Consider the following 21,436-nt stretch of genomic DNA (forward strand, 5'->3'; position numbering starts at 1 on the left):
CTACCAGCGCACGGAGTGTGAAGCGGCTCCTGGTGTCAGGTTTAGTTTCTTTGTTTTTTCTTTATTCAGTCTCCTCCTATTCTAATTTTTCGTGTGGAATTAGGGATGGCAAGGACCCAAGGACAAATGCGGGCGCCCCACTGGCAGGCGCTGGATGCGATTCTTGACAAACTGCATAAGTGCATGCTTTTACATCCTGTACAAGTTTATGTGAAGTAAATAATAAGGCATCCCGCAAGTTAGCAAAATTGCAGGTATGACTTACATTGGACATGGCCTTACTTTTCATTTTTATTTCTCTACCATTAAAGGGGGATCGAACGTCGTGATGGTTCAACCTCGTTCTATCCCCCCGCCTCGTTCATTTCCTTGGTTCCACCCCTCGATCAAGCGCAGTAAAAAAATAGTCCACCCCGCACGCACGAGGACAAAGAAACCGGAAAACCAGCCCACGCTCCCATCTCCACTTTGAAAAAAACTAAAACGAGAACCGCGACCCATGTCCAAGGCCCGACCTCCCCCAGCCCTCTCATTCTCGATCCCGTCTGTCTCAACAGAAAACTCGCCGCTGCCGCCGCCTATGTGCATCGTCCTTCATCCACACTGGTTGCGTGGGATACCCCCATCACCATCTGTGCAAGGACTTGGAGGTCATGGTGCTCTACAGCGGTGGCATGGCAGCGGTGTCGAGCATGCTAGATCCTTCCTCCGCTGGATCATGGATGTTAGGGTCGCCGACGGCGAGGGGGGCATCCAAGAGAGCGACGGCAGCAGCAGCCATGCCGCGGTCGCTGTCACCAGAGAGGAACTACCCGCGTGTTGGAGGATGCGGGAATCACGTCAGCTCGTAGCGCTGCCCTCGGCATCCCCACCAATGCGTTGTGCCGCATCCTCTCGCCTTCTCGTGGATGATTTTCCCCCTCATCGCCGCCTTGCCTCCAGCTCTGCAGCGGCATGTACGGGTCCTCCACCTCTAACCCCTGCCGGCGCAAGCTGAAGCGACAGTAGTGGCAGGGAGGAGCAGACCAAGCCACCCAAGAAGCGTTGGATCAAGTCATGAAAGGTGTCGATGTATTCATTTTGCGCCAAATTTTATTTCATCGGTGTAACGTGACTTCTGCTCTTTTTCAGATTGTTGGGACTAGGAGAAGCGATGCTACCAGCGCACGGAGTGTGAAGCGGCTCCTGGTGTCAGGTTCAGTTTCTTTGTTTTTTATTTATTCAGTCTCCTCCTATTCTATTTTTTCCTGTGGAATTAGGGATGGCAAGGACCCAAGGACAAATGTGGGTGCCCCACTAGCAGGCGCTGGATGCGATTCTTGACAAACTGCATAGGTGCATGCTTTTACATCCTGTACAAGTTTATGTGAAGTAAATAATAAGGCATCCCGCAAGTTAGCAAAATTGCAGGTACGACTTACATTGGACATGGCCTTACTTTTCATTTTTATTTTATATATAGCTCATTATTACCTTCGTGCAATATTTCCAAAACTTTTATATTGTAGTTGGATTTTGGTTCATCGTGCCTCAGACTAGCATGTTTTTTCATGTTTAGTAGGATGGTTTGACATGGTAATTAAGAAATGTTTTAATGGTATTGCCTTGTGCCCTTGTTACAATTCTAAAAAAGAAAGTGATGAATTAATTTACATTTTCTTAAATTTCTTGAGGTTGTTTTTTTATTGCATAATAGTTCTACCTTTTTAGGTGAAACTGTTGGTTCCAACTTCCAACTTGATATGCCTTCCTTTCGATTTGGTTTACTATACTCAGCGCATAAGCATCAGAGTTTAACTCAAAGTAGGGGTCTGCTAGAGACGGAGCTTGTCGTAGAGTAGAGGGAAGGTATACTTGATCACCTCTACTATCTCACCTATGATGGAAGCAATTGGGTTCGTTATTCTTTCTACAAGGGTATACATGTGAAACGCGGTGATCAGAAATAAAATGGATAATAGGAACCAAGTAGAATGTACATTCTGTATCTATGTGAGGAACTAACACAAGGGATAGTTTACATTCAGTAGCTAGGTGAGGAATTAGCACAAGGCATAACAAATCTATCAGGTGTACAAGTTCTGAAATGTAAAGATGAGGACAGTGATTAATCACAAGCTTGTTGTTGCTCTGTTGTACATATGAACCACTAGATAGAGGGAAACAAAGAGCTGCCAACCCATACTTTCATACTAAAAGCCATTAGGAGTAAATTTCACTGGTCCGGCCATACTTCAGACTGGAAGTACATTTAGGGTCTTAGCTAACCAGGAGCACAAGTGAGCACAATGATGAATTCACTTATTCTAAGAATTTTGTCATGCTTCGTGAGAATTAAAGAGGGAAAACACAGGAAGCATTTATTTTAATGGCCTGGTTAGTAAAAAATCCTCATGAAAACACACATACACATGAGCACTATCCATAAAAGAACAAATGACAAACATCGTAAGTGTTAGCTTATACTCTCATTGGAGCTATATCAAGTGAAGTTAAACCAGGACATCAAAGCTAGAGTGAAGTGCGGACCAGGAAGATCAATGTTTGTCTGGTTATTGGTGGGATGAGAAATAAGATGTGTGTCAAGAAAACATGAAGGGAAGGGTGAAGTGGGACAAATACAACAATAAAACATTATTGTGTTGCTCCGTAGCAACGCACGGGCAGTCAGCTAGTAATTTACGTAAAGTTGTCAGACAGCTATTTCTCGGTTACAATAAAACTTCTTCCCACAAAAAAACCATTTTCCTATTTCTCACTAATACTAGAACAATGCCCGTGCGTTGCAACGGGATATAAATATTCTAGTACGTTAGTTTGTGATTTACATGTCAATAATAATGCGATTGTATAAATAAATGTTCATCAAATTTTGTCTGTGAATTACCTTATATTTAAATTAGAAGTTTGGTAAGTAAATTAAAATGAAATTGGTTCATAAGGTAAGTAAATTAAGGTGATTGATTATGATACACATGAAAGGTTGGACAGGGATGATGGGAAGAAAGGTGAAATGAGAACCTTACGTTCTTTTTAAGTGGTAGAGATAATGAAGGTCATTTGGTCCCGCAAGTTAGTGACACGGCGTTGGGAGGTGTGGCAATAGCCATCAGAGCAGCTGGAGCGGTGAGGCGGCACAGCAGGGGAGGCGCGGTGGCGGTTCCCGGCATGGTGAGGCGGGGCAGCGGAGACTCCCGTGGTGGCAGCAGCGGGCAGCACGGTGCGACGGGGTAGTGAAGGCGGTCGACGCGGTGTAGAATGGCAGTGGCCAAGGCGGTGCGGCATGGAGATCGACTCGGCGCAGCGTGGCGGCGACACGGCGGCGCACGACGCGTGCTCTAAACTTTCAGGTGGTTTTGCACCTGTCAAATTATACGCGAAGAGCTATCTTCCCATATAATTGCCGGAAGGTGGGATGTTTTTACGATGTCCCATAAAAATATCTAGTTTAGGAAAATTGTTGAAGAGCTATTTTGCCTCAACTTTTCATAAATGATAGTTATTTAAGGTTTACGGGAGTTGTTGGGAGTTGTTGTTCTTAACGGATCCTGAGGCATCTAGAGCATCTCTACAATCCCGTTAAGAAGTCCCATGATTTTGCGACGTGTTGTAGGATCAAAAGTATGTCTAGAGGGAATGATTAGACTACTTGCCCAAATAAAAATTTAATATTTTCCCAATTTTAGTTGTAGGCAGATTTTAGCTATTAGCACAAATCAAGCAATCAACCTACACATGCAATTCTAAGAGTATAGCAGTGGGAAGTAAAACATTGCATATAAAGGTAAAGTGAAGGGTTTGGAGAAGGCAAACGCAATGAGACACGAAGATTTTTGGCGTGGTTCTGATAGGTGGTGCTATCGTACGTCCACGTTGATGGAGACTTCAACTCACCAAGGGTAACGGATGCGCGAGTCCACGGAGGGCTCCACCCACGAAGGGTCCACGAAGAAGCAACCTTGTCTATCCCACCATGGCCATCACCCACGAAAGACTTTCCTCACTCAGGGTAGATCTTCACGAAGTAGGCGATCTCCTTGCCCTTACAAACTTCTTGGTTCAACTCCACATCTTGACGGAGGCTCCCAAGCGACACCTAACCAATCTAGGAGACACCACTCTCCAAAAGGTAATAGATGGTGTGTTGATGATGAACTCTTGTGCTTCAAATGATAGTCTCCCCAACACTCAGCTCTCTCTCACCGATTCATTGAACTTGCTGAAATTTTTTATCTTGAATGGATATTAGTTCAATGAGCTATATGTTGTTATGAATTATCAAAACCACCCGGGGATTAGTTGCACTTTCAATCTCCCTTTTTTGGTAACTAATGACAACATATAGATCAAAGCTTCAACAAATGATAAAGTAAGTGAAATACATTGTCGCTTTGAGAAGTATATGATAAGCAAGATCTCCCCCTAAATTTGTGCATTATTTAAAATTTGTGTTTGAATGCAAATGCACAGTCGATTAGGATCATGGGTCACTCTTCCATGTCACATACATCTTGGTGGAGTGCACAAAATGATAAGAGTTAAATAACATGCACGCATCACCAAAAACATAAGTGAATGATCATACACAAATAATCATAGATATAAGCATAGATCACACATTAAGCATAGTATGATCAAACACACAACCACGCAAAGTATCTCACGAGCATAAAACAATGAGTAGCACAAACCAAACGGACGAAGTAGCAACTGGCAAATAAAACCAACAAGCAAAAGAACGAGACTCTCTCTCTCTCTCTCAGCCTATGATCTATACATTTTCTCCCCTTTGGCAACAAGTTACCAAAAAGCTTGAAAAAGTATAGTGTTATACACCACTCTAGGCACGATCTTCGGGAACTCCTGAAGGGGTCTTCTGGCTTATTGCTCCGGTGTGCGCATACGGTGTTGAGAGAACTGCTTTTGCAAATGTCTAGGCTGATGTCTGTTGAGCTGGTGGTGTTGACACTCGTGGTGGCACTCTGGTAGTGGCAGCAGGTGCAGAGTGTGTAGTCCTGGTGTCTGCAATTGGCACAACTAATGACCTTTGTGCCCTAGGCACTGTCTGGAATCTGTCAGTAGTTGGTCTATCATCTCCACTCTCATCATCATCTCTCAGCTTCTCAACAATAGATTGTATCTCTGTGACCTTGACATCAAGATTATACATTTTGTCCTCAACTATCCGCTCTAGGCTCTCCTGATTCTTGGCTAAGTTGGCTAGACTTCACTCAATCCTCAGAGTTGCTTCTAGTAGATATGTTAGCTGGTCTTGCTTTGACTTGAGATTCACTATTGATGCATTGGGTGCACTAGCTGCCTTTGCTTCTTTAGATGCCTTTGCTTTCTCAGCCTTCTCGTGAGCCTCAACAGAAGTTGGATGTGAAGGATCCATCACCACTTCATTATCTTCAAACTTTGGCTGAAGAGGAAGGTGCTCTCTGTCAAGTAGATATGTGCATGTACCAACCCTGGAGTTGATAAGCATCTGGATGTGTGGTGCATATCCACATGACCTCTTTTGATCAGCAACAGTCCTTTTGATTGTCTCTACAATCAGGCTCATGACTTTGAACTTCTATGGTATGTGAAACATGATGGAAATATGCCCTAGAGGAAATAATAAAGTTGTTATTATTATATTTCCTTATTCATGATAAAGGTTTATTATTCATGCTAGAATTGTATTGATCGGAAACTTAAATACATGTGTGGATACATAAACAAATCCCGTGTCCCTAGTGAGCCTCTACTAGACTAGCTCGTTGATCAAAGATGGTTAAGTTTTCCTAACCATGGACATGTGTTGTCACTTTATAACGGGATCACATCATTAGGAGAATGATATGATGGACAAGACCCATCCGTTAGCTTAGCATATGACCGTTCAGTTTATTGCTACTGCTTTCTTAATGTCAAATACATATTCCTTCGACCATGAGATCATGCAACTCCCGGACACCAGAGGAATGCCTTGTGTGCTATCAAATGTCACAACGTAATTGGGTGATCATAAAGATGCTCTACAGGTATCTCCGAAGGTGTCTGTTGAGTTGGCATGAATCGAGATTGGGATTTGTCACTCTGTGTATCGAAGAGGTATCTCTGGGCCCTCTTGGTAATACACATGACACATCACAAGAAGCTTGCAAGAAAATTTACTAAAGAGTTAATTACGAGATGATGTATTATGGAATGAGTAAAGAGACTTGCCAGTAATGAGATTGAACTAGGTATGAAGATACCGACGGTCGAATCTCGGGCAAGGACAGACAAAGGGAATTACGTATGTTGTCATAAAGGTTCGACCGATAAAGATCTTCGTAGAATATGTAGGAACCAATACGTGAATCCAGGTCCCACTATTGGTTATTGACCAAAAAGGTGTCTCGGTCATGTCTACATCATTCTCGAACCCGTAGGGTCCGCACGCTTAACGTTCATTGACGATATAGTTTTATATGAGTTATGTGAGCTGGTGGTTGAATGTTGTTTGGAGTCCCGGATGAGATCATGGACATGACGAGGAGCTCCGGAATGGTCCGAAGGTAAAGATTGATATATAGGACGATGGTATTTGGTCACCGGAAAGGTTTCAGATTGTATCGGGTAGTCATCGGATCACCGGAAGGGGTTCTGGGAAGCCTATGGAGTTTAATGGGCCAAACGGGCCAACGAGGGAGTGCACACCAACCCATATGGGGTTGGTGCACCTCCACCTCATGGCGCCAGCCCTAGGGAAGGAAGGGGAGAGGGCTAGCCCTCTTGCCTTTTCTCCCACATGAGAAAAAGGGAAGGGGGCGCCACCCCTCCTGCCTTCTCCCAGGCGCCAGAAAAGGAAGAGGGGGGCCATAGGGCAGGCACTCAAGGGGGCTGGAGGCCACCCTTGGGGCGCACCCTGGCTGCCCCTCCTCCCTCCCACCTATATATATGAGAGGGAGGGGCGCCACACAAACACACGACAATCCACAAGCCGTGTGTGGCGCCCCCCTCCCCGGTTTCATCCTCCGTCTAGTTTTCTGCAGTGCACGACGAAGCCCTACGGGACAAGTTCAACACCACCATCATCACGCCGTCATGCTGCTAGAACTCATTTACTACTTCGCCCGTCTTGCTGGATCAAGAAGGCAAGGATGTCATCGAGCTGAACATGTGCTGAACGCGGAGGTGCCTTACGTTCGGTACTTGATCAGTTTGATCATGAAGGTGTACGACTACATCAACCATGTTGATAAACGCTTCCGCATAATGGTCTATGAGGGTACGTAGACATACTCTCCCCTATCGTAGCTATGCATCTCCATGGATAGATCTTGTGTGTGCGTATTTTTTTTGTTTTCCATGCAACGTTCCCCAACAAAACAAATGGAGTGGGTTGATGGAGTGGCCACAGATCATCCTCTCATCTCCAGATTTGAGCAACAAGGTGTGCCTCAAGATATAGTTTATGGTGGACAAACCAACAAGCAGAAAGTAAATGGAGCCAAACTTGTGAGTTTCTAAAGCCTCATCAGGAATGGTCTTGTACATGTGTGCCATAGTGTTGTGATCCATCACAGGCTTTCCATATACATCAATATCATTTTCTCCTTCTTCTAGGGCATTGATGAGAGCATCCCACTCAGAGATTGATGACTGGTATCTAGTGCCCTCAGTCATCCACACAATTCTTCCATCTGGGTAAAAGTGTGTTGTGGAATAGAACTACATTACCATCTCATCATTCCATTTGGTGAGCTTTTGTCCAACAAAAGCATCAACACATGTCAGCCTGAAGCTCTCATGAACATGGGGGAAGTAGTATTCATTGACATCTATATACTTCCAATCCACCCATTTCATGTTTCTTATGATGGGCTTCTTATCAAGCAGCACTGTCTCATAGAAATCTTGTTATTCTCTGGTATGGAAATGATGGTCACATGCTGTTCTTCTCCTTGTAGAATAGGTATCAATTTTCCTCCATTCTCTCAGTCCACTATCCTTCCCGAGCTTCATGTTTTCGGCCACTGGATGTCTATCATCATGGTCTGGAATCTTTAGCTTCAATTTTCTGAGCACTTCTGGCTCTTTATCCTCTTGAACCTCTGGCACTAGGGCCTTGTTCTTTTCAGCAGCAGGGATGTTTCTTGTGGATCTCTTGGGAGCAGCCTTAGGTGTAGGAGCTAGAGCTTTGGGCTTGGGCTTGGAGGGTGCACCTGTAGACTTCATGGCATCAACCATGAGCTTTTGAGACTTGGCAGGGGGTGCAACTGGTTCCTCTTCCTCCTCATCTTCTTCTATCATGGAAGGCTTGCCAAGCACTGTGGCAGTGGTCTTCCTAGCTCTCTTGTTCTTCTTTCCAACAGCAACCTCATCATCATCTGACTATTCAAGTGTGAATGTCATTGTTTCTTGAGTAGTTTTTCTGGCCCTTAGACATAGGAACTCTCTTTCAGGGGCCTTCTTCTGTAGACCTGACTTTGTAGCAGTAGTAGTGCCATACTCTTTCTTTAGCACTTTCTTCCTTGTTGAAGTGACCTCTTCTTCAACCACAAAATCTTCATCCTCACCGTCTGAGGTTCTCTTCTTCCTTTGTCTTGTGGCAGCTTTGTGCAGATTGCTTGGAGTACTTTTGCTGCCCTCGTCATAGCTTCCACTAGGGCTTGTACCCTCACCGAGATTAACCTCTTCCTCTGACCTATTATGGTTGTCACTTGCTTCGGACATCTTGCAGACAGACCCTATGAATAGATAGGTATGGGCAGAGTGGATGAACATCACAAAAAGTAGCTGGTTTTTCAAAATTTTGAATCAAAACTTTAGTTTTAGTTTTCTGCAGAAAGCATATTGGAGCTACCGATATGAAATCTCGGTGACACTGAAGCATTAATAGAGTCTAAACACACAAGATCGGTCAGACCCAGTTTTGGTTCGATGATTCCGAGATGCTAGGGTTTCACTGAGGTTTTGCTTTCGGTCTCACCGATCAGTACACTTCGGTGGCATCGAGTTATACTTAGCGCAATGGCTAGGGCCAATCGGTGGGACCAAAAGATTCATTTCGGTCAGTCCGAGATGAGCTCGGTGGAAACCTAACCCTAAAAAATTTCATTGAATCTAATCTAATGGAGCTTTTGTGTGGATAGAAAGTTTTCATTCATGGCAAGAAGCTGGGCAATATCTTTGTGCAGTGAATTGGAAAGGGGAATAGCACAAAGAGGTCGAACCGTACCCTAACTTGGTGATGATTCTCTATGGCGACAACAACGGTGAAGATTTCCATTGACAGCAACGGAGACCTGCGATGGAGGCGCATAGGCGGAGACGGCGACGATCCGGAGACCAAGGGGTGGCAGCACTGGGGCGCGAGCACGAGTGGTTTGAAGAAATTTTCAACCGTACGGGTTCGCTGGATATATACCCAGTTGCTGTCGGTGGCACCAAATGGAATGGTCCGGTGGCGCCGAGATGCAAAACTGCATGCAGTTAGTGCAACTCGGTGGGACTGAGTCATTCTAATCGGTATCACCGAGATGAAAATCTAGATCAGTTTGGTGATTTCGGTGGGACCGAATACGAGTGAATTGGTCTAACCGAAATACACAAGAGGGTTTTGGAAAGCATCCCTTGATGGATCAGTGACTCCGAGTGCTCCTCAGCCAGAGGGTCTAAAAAGGACTTGTTCAATTTTCGTGGTGTAGCATGAATAGACTTTGAGATGAGAAAAGCATAGATAGCTAGAGAAGGTTCTTAGGCATTCTTGTCCATCCATTTGGCCAATAAAAACCAAGACAATCAAAAACAACAAATGGATGTCCTCGAATGGAGAAATTATGCAACCAACATGCTCACACAATAAAATAGCAAATGAAACATGTGCCAAAGCATGCACAACCAATTCTAGCATCTATCAAGAAATTGGCGATGACTAGGTCATCTATATATGAGTATATTGACTAAGGAGTCAAATGAGAACATTTGATCGTAGGTCATACTCATCATTTAAGCACAAGTGGGGTTACCACTTTCATATAAAGCATTGATGTGTTCACACCATTAGAGTTGCTTTAGCTGAATTTTAGAGCAAAGCTCCCCATAGATGTGATATCCCCCCTAAGAGGGATGAACTAACCTTGGGTTTTGTCGATGATGAATTCATGTAGATAGTGAAGATGTGGATGCTCAATGTTGATGTAGATCTTTTGGAGCAATCCATTGGAGTGTTGCACTTGCACTTTCAATACCTACATGGGTTAGTCCCACAAGGAACATAAAGGATATCCATAGACATGGAGTAAATTGCACATATGATGATGTCCATGAAAGCATTAGGTTACCTTGTCCCTTGTCTTACCAACAAGAGGGTATGTGACTCCATGAACTAGTGCAAGATATGAAAGTTGATTGCACAAGTCCTCGCCAAAATGAATGTGAGTGAAATATGATGGCGGAGTCACCCTCAAGAACACTCTAGTTCTTTTTCTTTGGGATCCACATCAACTTGATGGGAATCCTTGGAGTTGTAGTTGAACTTGATGACGTAGAGATTGACGTAGTATTGGGAACCCACTTGACCATGGCCTTAGGAGCTTCTTCAAATGAGTCAATCATTTCTTGAAGCTTGTCCTTGCCTTTTAGCTTGTGGTCTTGTGGTGGAAGATCATATTGAGCTTGTGTTCCCTTGAAAGAAGTGGGGTCATACTTATATTTTTGAGGAACAAACTTGGTATTGGGGTATTATCTTCTTCCCACTCAACTCCATTGGCATTGAACTTCCGTTCAAAACCAACACCTTGATTCTTATGGTGCCTTCCTTGCTTGCGTACAATTTCCTCAAATTGCGTACTCCCGGCAAGGCTCTTGTAAACACCTTTCTCTATAATTCCCTTCAATGAGCTATTTTCTTGCTCAAGTGTAACTTGGCTAAGAGAATCAATAGTGGAATCAAGAGAACTATTAGAAGTAACAATATTGGATTTAACATGGTTATTGTTACTACTAGAGGAAGAATCTTTCTTGCTCTTGTTGCCAGATTTTACTTGTGGCATGCAAGTAGACAAGAGGAGACGTTTGGCAAGATAAGAAGAACTCTTCTTTCGAAGATCATCATTGATAGCTTTAAGAAACTCACACTATTGCTCTAAATTTAGCTTCTCAAAGCGTAGCTTCTCATGAGTCTTTGAGAGATCTCTATGATCCTCTAGAGTTGTTTCATGAGCTAACTTAAGAGTGTTTAGTTCTTTAGTTAGACGCTCAATCTCCTTCTTATCATTGTCATTCGTTTCATCTTGATTAGCATGATTACTAGCAAGTTCATCATAGTTTTCATCATTAGTGTTGTCAACATGTAAATCATCATCACCTAGCAAATCATCTTCATCACTATTAAAATCAACATACTCGGGGTGTGATACCTTAGGGACTTTAGCCATGAAGCAAGTTCATCTTGAGTATAGTCGGAGTCGGAGTGATAGCTTCTCTCGGAGTAGTTGTCGGAGTCGGAACCAGATACCCATTCACCAATGTGAGCTTGATGTCTTTGTCTTGTGTAGATCTTTGATGAATTGTCCTTCCTTTCTGAATCCTTGCTTCTACGAGAGGGTATTTATTCGTAACGATCATCTCTACTCCTCTCTTTTGGAGGTGAGTAATCTCTTCTACTCCTCCTCTTTGGTGAGTCTTCTCTTTTCTTGTAGGGAGTCGTACACTCATTGGAGTAGTGTCCGGGTCTTCCACAATTGTAGCAATTACGATTATGACTAGAAGATCTTTTGTCATTGTAGGACCTTGACTTGGAGCTTCTCTCTTTGCTTATATTCTTGTAGAACTTGTTGAAGTTCTTCACCATTAAGCTCAATTCTTCATTAGAGACTTGCTTATCACTTGATGTTGTAGGAGCATCACTTGAAGCTTTATAAGCACCACTTGACTTGTTGTGGAGCTCTTCCTTATCCTTGAGTGACATCTCATGAGAAAAAATTCTACCAATGACTTCCGTGGGCTTGAGATCTTTGTGATTGGTCATCATTTGGATCAAAGTGCACACGGTATCATTGTTTGGGAACACAATAATTTCAAAAAAATCCTACGCACACACAAGATCCATCTAGGTGATGCATAGCAACGAGAGGGAAGAGTATTGTCCACGTACCCTTGTAGACCGAAAGCGGAAGCGTTATGACAACACGGTTGATGTAGTCGTACGTCTTCACGATCCGACTGATCCTAGCACCGAAGGTATGGCACCCCCGCGATCTACACACGTTTAGCTCGGTGATGTCCCACAAACTCTAGATCTAGCTGAGGTTGAGGGAGAGTTTGGTCAGCACGACGGCGTGGTGACGGTGATGATGAAGCTACCGGCGCAGGGCTTCGCCTAAGCACTGCAACGATATGACCGAGGTGGAAATCTATGGAGGGGGGCACCACACACGGCTAAATAATCAACTTGTGTGTCTTTGGGGTGCCCCCTCCCCCGTATATAAAGGAGGGGAGGAGGAGGAGGGCCGGCCTTAGGGGGCGCGCCCAAAGGGAGGATTCCTACTCCTAGCAGGAGTAGGTTTCCCCCTTTCCTAGTCCAAGTAGGAGAAGAAGGAAGGAGAGGGAGAGGGAGAAGGAAAGAGGGGGGCACCGCCCCCTCCTAGTCCAATTTGGACCAGCCCATGGGGGGCGCACGACCACCCCTTGAGGCCCTTCTCTCCTTTCCCGTATGGCCCATTAAGGCCCACTACTTCCCCCGACGAATTCCCGTAACTCTCCGGTACCCCGAAAAATACCCGAATCACTCGAAACCTTTACGATGTCCGAATATAGCCTTCTAATATATCGATCTTTACGCCTCGACCATTTCGAGACTCCTTGTCATGTCCGTAAGGTTCTTGCTAGTTACTGATAACTTTAACAAAGCATGATCATCTTATACAACAATTTATATCTCATCACGTCTTGACCATATCACATCACAACATGCCCTGCAAAAAACAAGTTAGACGTCCTCTACTTTGTTGTTGCAAGTTTTACGTGGCTGCTACGGGCTTAGCAAGAAACATTCTTACCTATGGCATAAAGAACCACAATGCGATATAGTGATTGCTTTTTGATCCTCAAAAAGAACCCTGTTCATTGAATCCAATTCAACTAAAGTTGGAGAAACTGACACCCACTAGCCACCTGTGTGCAAAGCATGTCGGTAGAACCAGTCTCGCGTAAGCGTACACGTAATGTCGGTCTGATCCGCTTCATCCAACAATACCGCTGAATCAAGAATCAACTAGTGATGGCAAGCAATATGTATATACCCACGCCCACAACTCCTTTGTGTTCTACTCGTGCATATAACATCTACGCATAGATCTGGCTCAGATGCCACTATTGGGGGACGCAGTAATTTCAAAAATTTCCTACGCACACGCAAGATCCATCTAGGTGATGCATTGCAACAAGAGGGAAGAGTGTTGTCCATGTACCCCTGTACACCGAAAGCGGAAGCGTTATGACAACGCAGTTGATGTAGTCATACGTCTTCATGATCCGACTGATCCTAGCACCGAAGGTACGGCAGCTCCGCGATCTGCACACGTTCAGCTCGGTGATGTCCCACGAACTCTATATCCAGCTGAGGTCGAGGGAGAGTTTCGTCAGCACGACGGCGTGGTGACATTAGTACGTCGAGCTCCTAAACAAACGGTTTAAAACCCCTTTCTACGACGACATTTGGAACCGTTGCCAAGTGAGTGTGGGCGATAGGGGGTCCTTCCCACACGACCCAGAAATCGTCGGGGATAGGCCATCGTGGGACCCAGGCTGGGGCCGTGTGCGATCAGGCAAGGCATGAAAACCCAATCATTTCCGTAGGTATGTACATCCCACACGGTGAATCCCAGAAATCATTTCCGTAGGTATGTACATCCCACATGGTGAATCCCAGAAATCATTTCCGTAGGTATGTACATCCCACACGATGAATCCCAGAAATCATTTCCGTAGGTATGTTCATCCCACATGGTGAATCCCAGAAATCATTTCCGTAGGTATGTACATCCCACACGGTGAATCCCAAAAAATCATTTCCGTAGGTATGTACATCCCACATAGTTCTTTGTGTGGAAACGTGTGTGCAAGGTGGCCTAACGCAAATAGTTCGCTGCCGGAAGCCGTGTGTGATTGTTAGTTGATCGAACACGCCTACTTTCTAGAAACCGTGCGGGTTGTTTGAGTTCATCGCCCACGGTGTTGTCTGAGTAACCGTTTGCAATAGAAAACCCCAATAAGTAGGGTAATTAGCCTATTATTGATAATCCATGTACTAATCAAACTGCTATTTCTTATAAAACACGCCAGATATTTCATATCCGTATAAAAGCAACCAGGATTTCATAATCGAATTACATCAGATAGCTTCGGCACTCAGTTACACCATTACACAACAGCACCAAGTTTCACATGCAGCATCAAAAACCTTTGGAAAGTATCATCATACACGGTAAATAGACAAATGAATCTCATCTGGGAAACTGCAGAAGTGGAAGGCAAATATTGAGCCTTTGGTGATGTTGAATGTCCTTCCAACTTTAGGCCAGTGGCCATGGATAATTGCTCGCCCAACCTTCGTCCTCTTCAGCAAGACTTCAATATTGTACCGTGGGTGTTGAATGAATACCTTCCTCACCTCTTGACCATGTAGGTGGTTTGAGAGGTAATCATCGGTAAACTGCTTTGAAAAGTACTGAAAACAAAGCTATGCATAAATCGCCGTTGTAAATTTTGAAATGGCGCAAGGGGTAAAAACAAGGTAAAAGAGTTGGTACCATCCTATAGTTGACTGATGTCTTCTTCATTGTGCAAACAAAGATCTTGCTATTATTCGTCGCAAGTTTCTTCATCCTAACAATCTTTCTGAGTTTCTTGACTTGACTGATATACATGGACATCTCATTTCCCCATATGCAAAATGGGTCGAACAGTGGGTCTAAGCCTCTGACAGCAGGACCTACATGTGCAAGACCAAATTGTAAGAAACCTAAATATTATAATGATTCCTGCAACTGCACAATAATGTGCTATTAGACAAAGGACCCTGCATGTCAGCCATAGCGACCTTGTTTGCGCGTGCGGCCACATGCTACTCACCTCCACGTTATACTGCGTGTAAAATGTCCGTGGGCGGCGCTTAATTGGAGGAGGGGCAGTGATTTCGGTGGAAGGTGTCACCCCGTCAATCGGGGCATGTGGGATGGGAAAGGAGGAGGATGGTGTGGGTGGGGTGTGGATTACCTGACCATATCGACGAGGCCGCGCAGCAAGAAGAAGGGTCGGCGGCGAGGAGGCCGCGCAGCAAGAAGAAGGGTCGACAGCGAGGAGGCGGCGCTGCAAGAAGAAGGGTCGTCGGCGAGGAGGCGGCGCTGCAAGAAGAAGGGTAGCCAGCGAGGAGGCGGCGCTGCAAGAAGAAGGGTCACCGGCGAGGAGGCTGAGCTGCCAGTAAGCAGCAGTGAAGGTTTGAACTTGGGAAGCAAGGAGGAACAATGGAAATGTGGCTTTTGGTAGGAGGGAGGGGGCGGGGAGATAGATATTTCTGCAGTGGCAAAAAAAATTTGCTCGGTGCCGAGAGAAACTGGCGCACAAGTGTGGTTCAAGCGGGGGCGGTGGACTGTAGACGACGAAGTTTCCTGCGTAAGCCAGACAAGACGGTGCGCCAAGATATTTTATATCGCATCCCACACGATTCTTTCTAGTAAATTGTTTGTGGTATACCTGATTTTTTCATTATGTTTTGAAAGACCAAATGGTATTACGGAGGGAAAGGATGGTGTTTGAATTGCTAGAACATTTATGTACAGTGAACATGCAACTAGTACATGAGTGTCGTGTTAAAATTTGGAATTATTCCGGGTTCGTTTGGCATTTTTATGCATTAATTGAGTTTATGGGCATTTAACGTGCATAATTCAAATTTGAACTACAAGCACATGCTCCAATGCACCAAAGTTTGCTGAAAAATCACATGTGTGTCTTTGGGTGAATTTATAGGTCTCATGCAAGAAATGGGAATAAAATTCAAACATTTGGGCGTCCTGGCTCGGCCGAAAAGATTGAGAAACTTGGTTTTTTAATTCCTGTAAATCCAAAGCTCGGCTGAAAATCATGAAACTTGGCATGGTCTCATGACATGGCACCAACATGTTGCGGTAATTTTTTTGGATGAATTCGGACAAGCTTTGGTGTAAGGTTCTTGCAAACCGGAGCTTCCCTCAAGAAGGCTCCTGGTTCCGAGAGGGAACGGGTCACCTCCGTGTGCGAAACGACATACGTACACTGCCTTCTCCCGCCTTAATTTTTTTGCACAGACATATTAGACCAAATAGAAGTATCGTGCTAAATTTTGGAATTATTCCGTGTTCGTTTCACCTTTTTAATACATTAATTGAGTTTCTGGGCATTTAATGTGCATAATTCAAATTTGAACTACAAGCACATGCTCCAGTGCACCATAATTGTTTGAAAAATCACATGTGTGTCCTTGGGTGAATTTATAGGTCCCATGCAAGAGATGTGAGTGAAATTCAAACATCTGGGCGTCGTGGCTCGGCCGGAAAGATTGAGAAACTTGGTTTTTCAATTCCCGTAATTCCAAAACACGCCTGAAAATCATGAAACTTGGCATGGTCTCATGACATGGCACGAACATGCTGCGGTAATTTTTTGGCCGAACTGGGACAAGCTTTGGTGTAAGTTTCTTGCAAACCGGAGCTTCCCTCAAGAAGGTTCGTGGTTCTGAGTGGGAACTTGTCACCTCCGCGTGCGAAACGACATACGTACACTGCCTTCACCCGCCTTATTTTTTTACACAATCAGATTAGACCAAATAGAAGTAACGTGCTAAATTTTGGAATTATTCCGGGCTCGTTTCGCCTTTTTTATACATTAATTGAGTTTCTGGGCATTTAATGTGCATAATTCAAATTTGAACTACAAGCACATGCTCCAGTGCACCAAAGTTGTTTGAAAAATCACATGTGTGTCCTTGGGTGAATTTCTAGGTCCCATGCAAGAGATGGGAGTGAAATTCAAACATCTGGGCGTCGTGGCTCGGCCGGAAAGATTGAGAAACTTGGTTTTTTAATTCCTGTAATTCCAAAACACGTCTGAAAATCCTGAAACTTGGCATGGTCTCATGGCATGGCACCAACATGTTGCGGTAATATTTTTGGCCGAATTGGGACAAGCTTTGGTGTAAGCTTCTTACAAACCGGAGCTTCCCTCAAGAAGGCTCGTGGTTCTGAGATGGAACGCGTCACCTCCATGTGCGAAACGACATACGTACACTGCCTTCTCCCACCGTATTTTTTACACAGCTAAATTAGACCAAATAGAAGTACCGTGCTAAAATTTGGAATTATTCCGGATTCGTTTGGCCTTTTTTATACATTAATTGAGTTTCTGGGCATTTAATGTGCATAATTCAAATTTGAACTACAAGCACATGCCCCAGTGCACCAAAGTTGTTTGAAAAATCACATGTGTGTCCTTGGGGTGAATTTCTAGGTCCCATGCAAGAGATGGGAGTGAAATTCAAACATATGGACGTCGTGGCTCGGCCGGAAAGATTGATAAACTCGGTTTTTTAATTCCTGTAATTCCAAAACACGCCTGAAAATCATGAAACTTGGCATGGTCTCATGGCATGGCACCAACATGCTGTGGTAATTTTTCTGTCCGATTTGCGAGGGCCCACACATTAACAATCAACAAAGTCATTTTGGAACAAGAGCTATCACGTTACAAATCGGAAACACAAGTATTATTGAAACTGTGGGCATTTGACTTACCAATTACGTGCGGCCACGCGTCCCCTTTTTTATTGGCTAGGAGGTGCCTTGCAGGGTAGCTATTTGAGTAAGGGAGGTGTGCGATCAGACCCCTGCGCGTGCTCATCGGGAGGAGAGCCGTTTGACCGCTACCCGCTGCGCACCTCCCTCCCAACGTCTCTCCTCCCGAGCACCTGTTCTACGGCGTGGCTATATGTCTCACTGGACTGAGATTTAAGAGAGAAAAATGAAAATCTGAAAAGAAATCTTTGCATGGATCTTGATGTAAGATCTGACGGACCTATATAGCATCGACTACGACTTATAGCAAGCATGATGAATATAAAGACGATGACAGTGGATAATAGTTGTCTTACATATTTAGAAACATAATTAAAAAAGCCACATGCGGCAACGCCCGAAATACACAAGGGTAAAAGAAGAAGGAAGACAATGATCTGGCTCGCTGATCTCTACTTTCTTGATGCATTGCTGCAGGCCGCGGGAACTAGTCTCCGTGGCGAGCGGCGGCGGGCTCTTTCTTGTCCTCAAGATGCTGCTTGAGAGCATCCACGGATTCCTCCACCAGCCTTCTGCGCTCGATGCGCAATTTGTTATTCTTGTCCATAAGTTTCTCGATGATGACGCCGGTCCTCTTCAACAAGGCAGTGGTCTGCTCCAGCTACTCCGCACTTCCGACGGTCTTCGCCCTCAGCAGGTCGCGCTCAGCCCGGAGCTTCGCATTGCTCTCATTTAGTTGCCGGATGACATTGGTAGACTGTTCAAACGAGGCTTGCAGGTCATCCTGCAACCTTGCCCACCTGGAGATCTGATCCATGTGCCTATGGACGAGGGCACGCATGCGCCTGTAAGAGTCCTCGCCTGCCCGCGAGGCATTTTCCCAGGCCGCCGCGACAAGGGAGGATATATTTGTTGCATTCGCGGCATGGCGGGGCATCTCTTCTGCTTCCGCGGCGCTGCCGGACCAGTCTGCTGCGTTGACGGCACGGCGGGTCCTCCATGCTGCTTCGGTGGCATGACGGGACCTCTCTGCTGCTACGGCCGTGCGGCGGGACATGTTGGCTGCTATCGGGGCGAGGCGGGATATCTCTCGTGCTCCCGCTTCTAGGCGCGCCTCTCCCTGGTTGCAATCTCTCGACCCAGAACTCACGCTGGCCATGGCGGACGCAAGGGTACGATGATGAATGACTTGTTTGTTTTTGACTTTTTGTGGATGAGGAGTTGAGGAGGAATGTGCAGTCATCTTGGAGTAGTAGTATTTATAACCGCGTAGTAATATGCTCCTAAGTGGGAAACCGTTTACGCTTTGATCGGTGTGAACAGGTTTGCAATTTGGAATGTGATGGGATGCATGCTCAAAATTTACTGACGGTTATAAGTGCGGCCCTATTCCCGAAAGGCGTAACGTGGGCACGTACGCCTTCTGGTCCGCGTATGTGGCGTTTGCACCATAGGGTGCACCGCAATAGGCAATGTCAGCACACATCTTTTAATTAGAATGTGTGTGCCCATCTAGCGCACACACGTTGATCTATCTAACTGTTTCAGTTTGTTGTGGCTAATCGCAAGCAGTTCTTCCATGTGAAGTGTACGCCATCAATCGCAGACACTTTGATCTGGCTTACCCGTTTCTGTTCTGTTGTCTAATCGCAAACAGTTAATCCTTCTGAAGCGTATGCCCTCAATCACACACACCTTGATCTAGCTGACCGTTTCTTTTGTGTTGCCTAATCACAAACAGTTCATCTGAGAGAACCATATATTGTATATCGCACACACCTTCATCTGGCTGCCCGTTTCTTTTGTGTTGCCTAATCACAAACAGTTCATCCGAGTGAACCGTATGCTCTATATCGCACACGCCTTCATCAGGCTGCCCGTTTCTTTTGTTCCGCCTCATCACAAACAGTTCATTGGACTGAACCATATGCCCTGAATCGCACACGCAACTAAAATCTAAACCATGTTTGATGCATCCTCCATCACAAACGTTTTCACCTTTTTTGATGGTTTTCATACAACACCATTTGCGATTATGGCATCGCACACAGTTTGTCGACGGGTCTCTGATCGTAGTGCTGCGTTAGCAACATCCTGCATTAGTGTGATGGTGATGATAAAGCTACCAGCGCAGGGCTTCGCCTAAGCACTGCAACGATATGACCGAGGTGAAAATCTATGGAGGGGGGCACCACATATGGCTAAATAATCAACTTGTGTGTCTTTGGGGTGCCCCCTCCCCCGTATATAAAGGAGGGGCGGAGGAGGAGGGTTGGCCTCAAGGGGCTTGCCCAAAGGGAGGATTCCTACTCCTAGTAGGAGTAGGTTTCCTCCTTTCCTAGTCCAAGTAGGAGAAGAAGGAAGGAGAGGGAGAGGGAGAAGGAAAGAGGGGGGGCGCCGCGCCCTCCTAGTCCAATTCGGACCAGCCCATGGGGGGCGCGCGGCCACCCCTTAAGGCCCTTCTCTCCTTTCCTGTATGGCCCATTAAGGCCCACTACTTCCCTCGGCAAATTCCCGTAACTCTTCGGTACTCTGAAAAATACCCGAATCACTCGGAACCTTTCCGATGTCCAAATATAGCCTTCCAATATATTGATCTTTCATCTCGACCATTTTGAGACTCCTCGTCATGTCCGTGATCTCATCCGGGACTCTGAACAACCTTCGGTACATCAAATCACATAACTCATAATACAAATCATCATCGAACGTTAAGCGTGCGGACCCTACAGGTTCAAGAACTATGTAGACATGACCAAGACACATCTCCGGTCAATAACCAACATCAGAACCTGGATGCTCATATTGGCTCCTACATATTCTACGAAGATCTTTATCGGTTAAACCGCATAACAACATACGTTGTTCCCTTTGTCATCGGTGTGTTACTTGCCCGAGATTCAATCGTCGGTATCATCATACCTAGTTCAATCTCGTCACTGACAAGTCTCTTTACTCGTTCTGTAATGCAACATCCCGTAACTAACTCATTAGTCAGATTGCTTGCAAGGCTTATAGTGATGTGCATTACCGAGAGGGCCCAGAGATACCTCTCCGACAATCGGAGTGACAAATCCTAATCTCGATCTATGCCAACTCAACAAACACCATCGGAGACACCTGTAGAGCATCTTTATAATCACCTAGTTACGTTGTGATGTTTGATAGCACACTAAGTGTTCCTACGGTATTCGGGAGTTGCATAATCTCATAGTCATAGGAACATGTATAAGTCATGAAGAAAGCAATAGCAATAAACTAAATGATCATAGTGCTAAGCTAACAGATGGGTCTTGTCCATCACATCATTCTCTAATGATGTGATCCCGTTCATCAAATGACAACTCTTTGTCCATGGCTAGGAAACTTAACCATCTTTGATTAACGAGCTAGTCAGGTAGAGGCATACTAGGGACACTCTGTTTGTCTATGTATTCACACATGTACTAAGTTTCCAGTTAATACAATTCTAGCATGAATAATAAACATCGATCATGATATAAGGAAATAAACAATAACTTTATTATTTCCTCTAGGGCATATTTCCTTCAATCATATTTTCCATCCAAGTCTCTTAGGATTTTCTTGATGATGAATTTGTCGGTCACCTCTTCAGTTCCTAAGCCGGC

Source organism: Triticum urartu, chromosome 6, assembly GCF_003073215.2.
Source record: "Triticum urartu cultivar G1812 chromosome 6, Tu2.1, whole genome shotgun sequence".
NCBI classification, from domain to species: domain Eukaryota; kingdom Viridiplantae; phylum Streptophyta; class Magnoliopsida; order Poales; family Poaceae; genus Triticum; species Triticum urartu.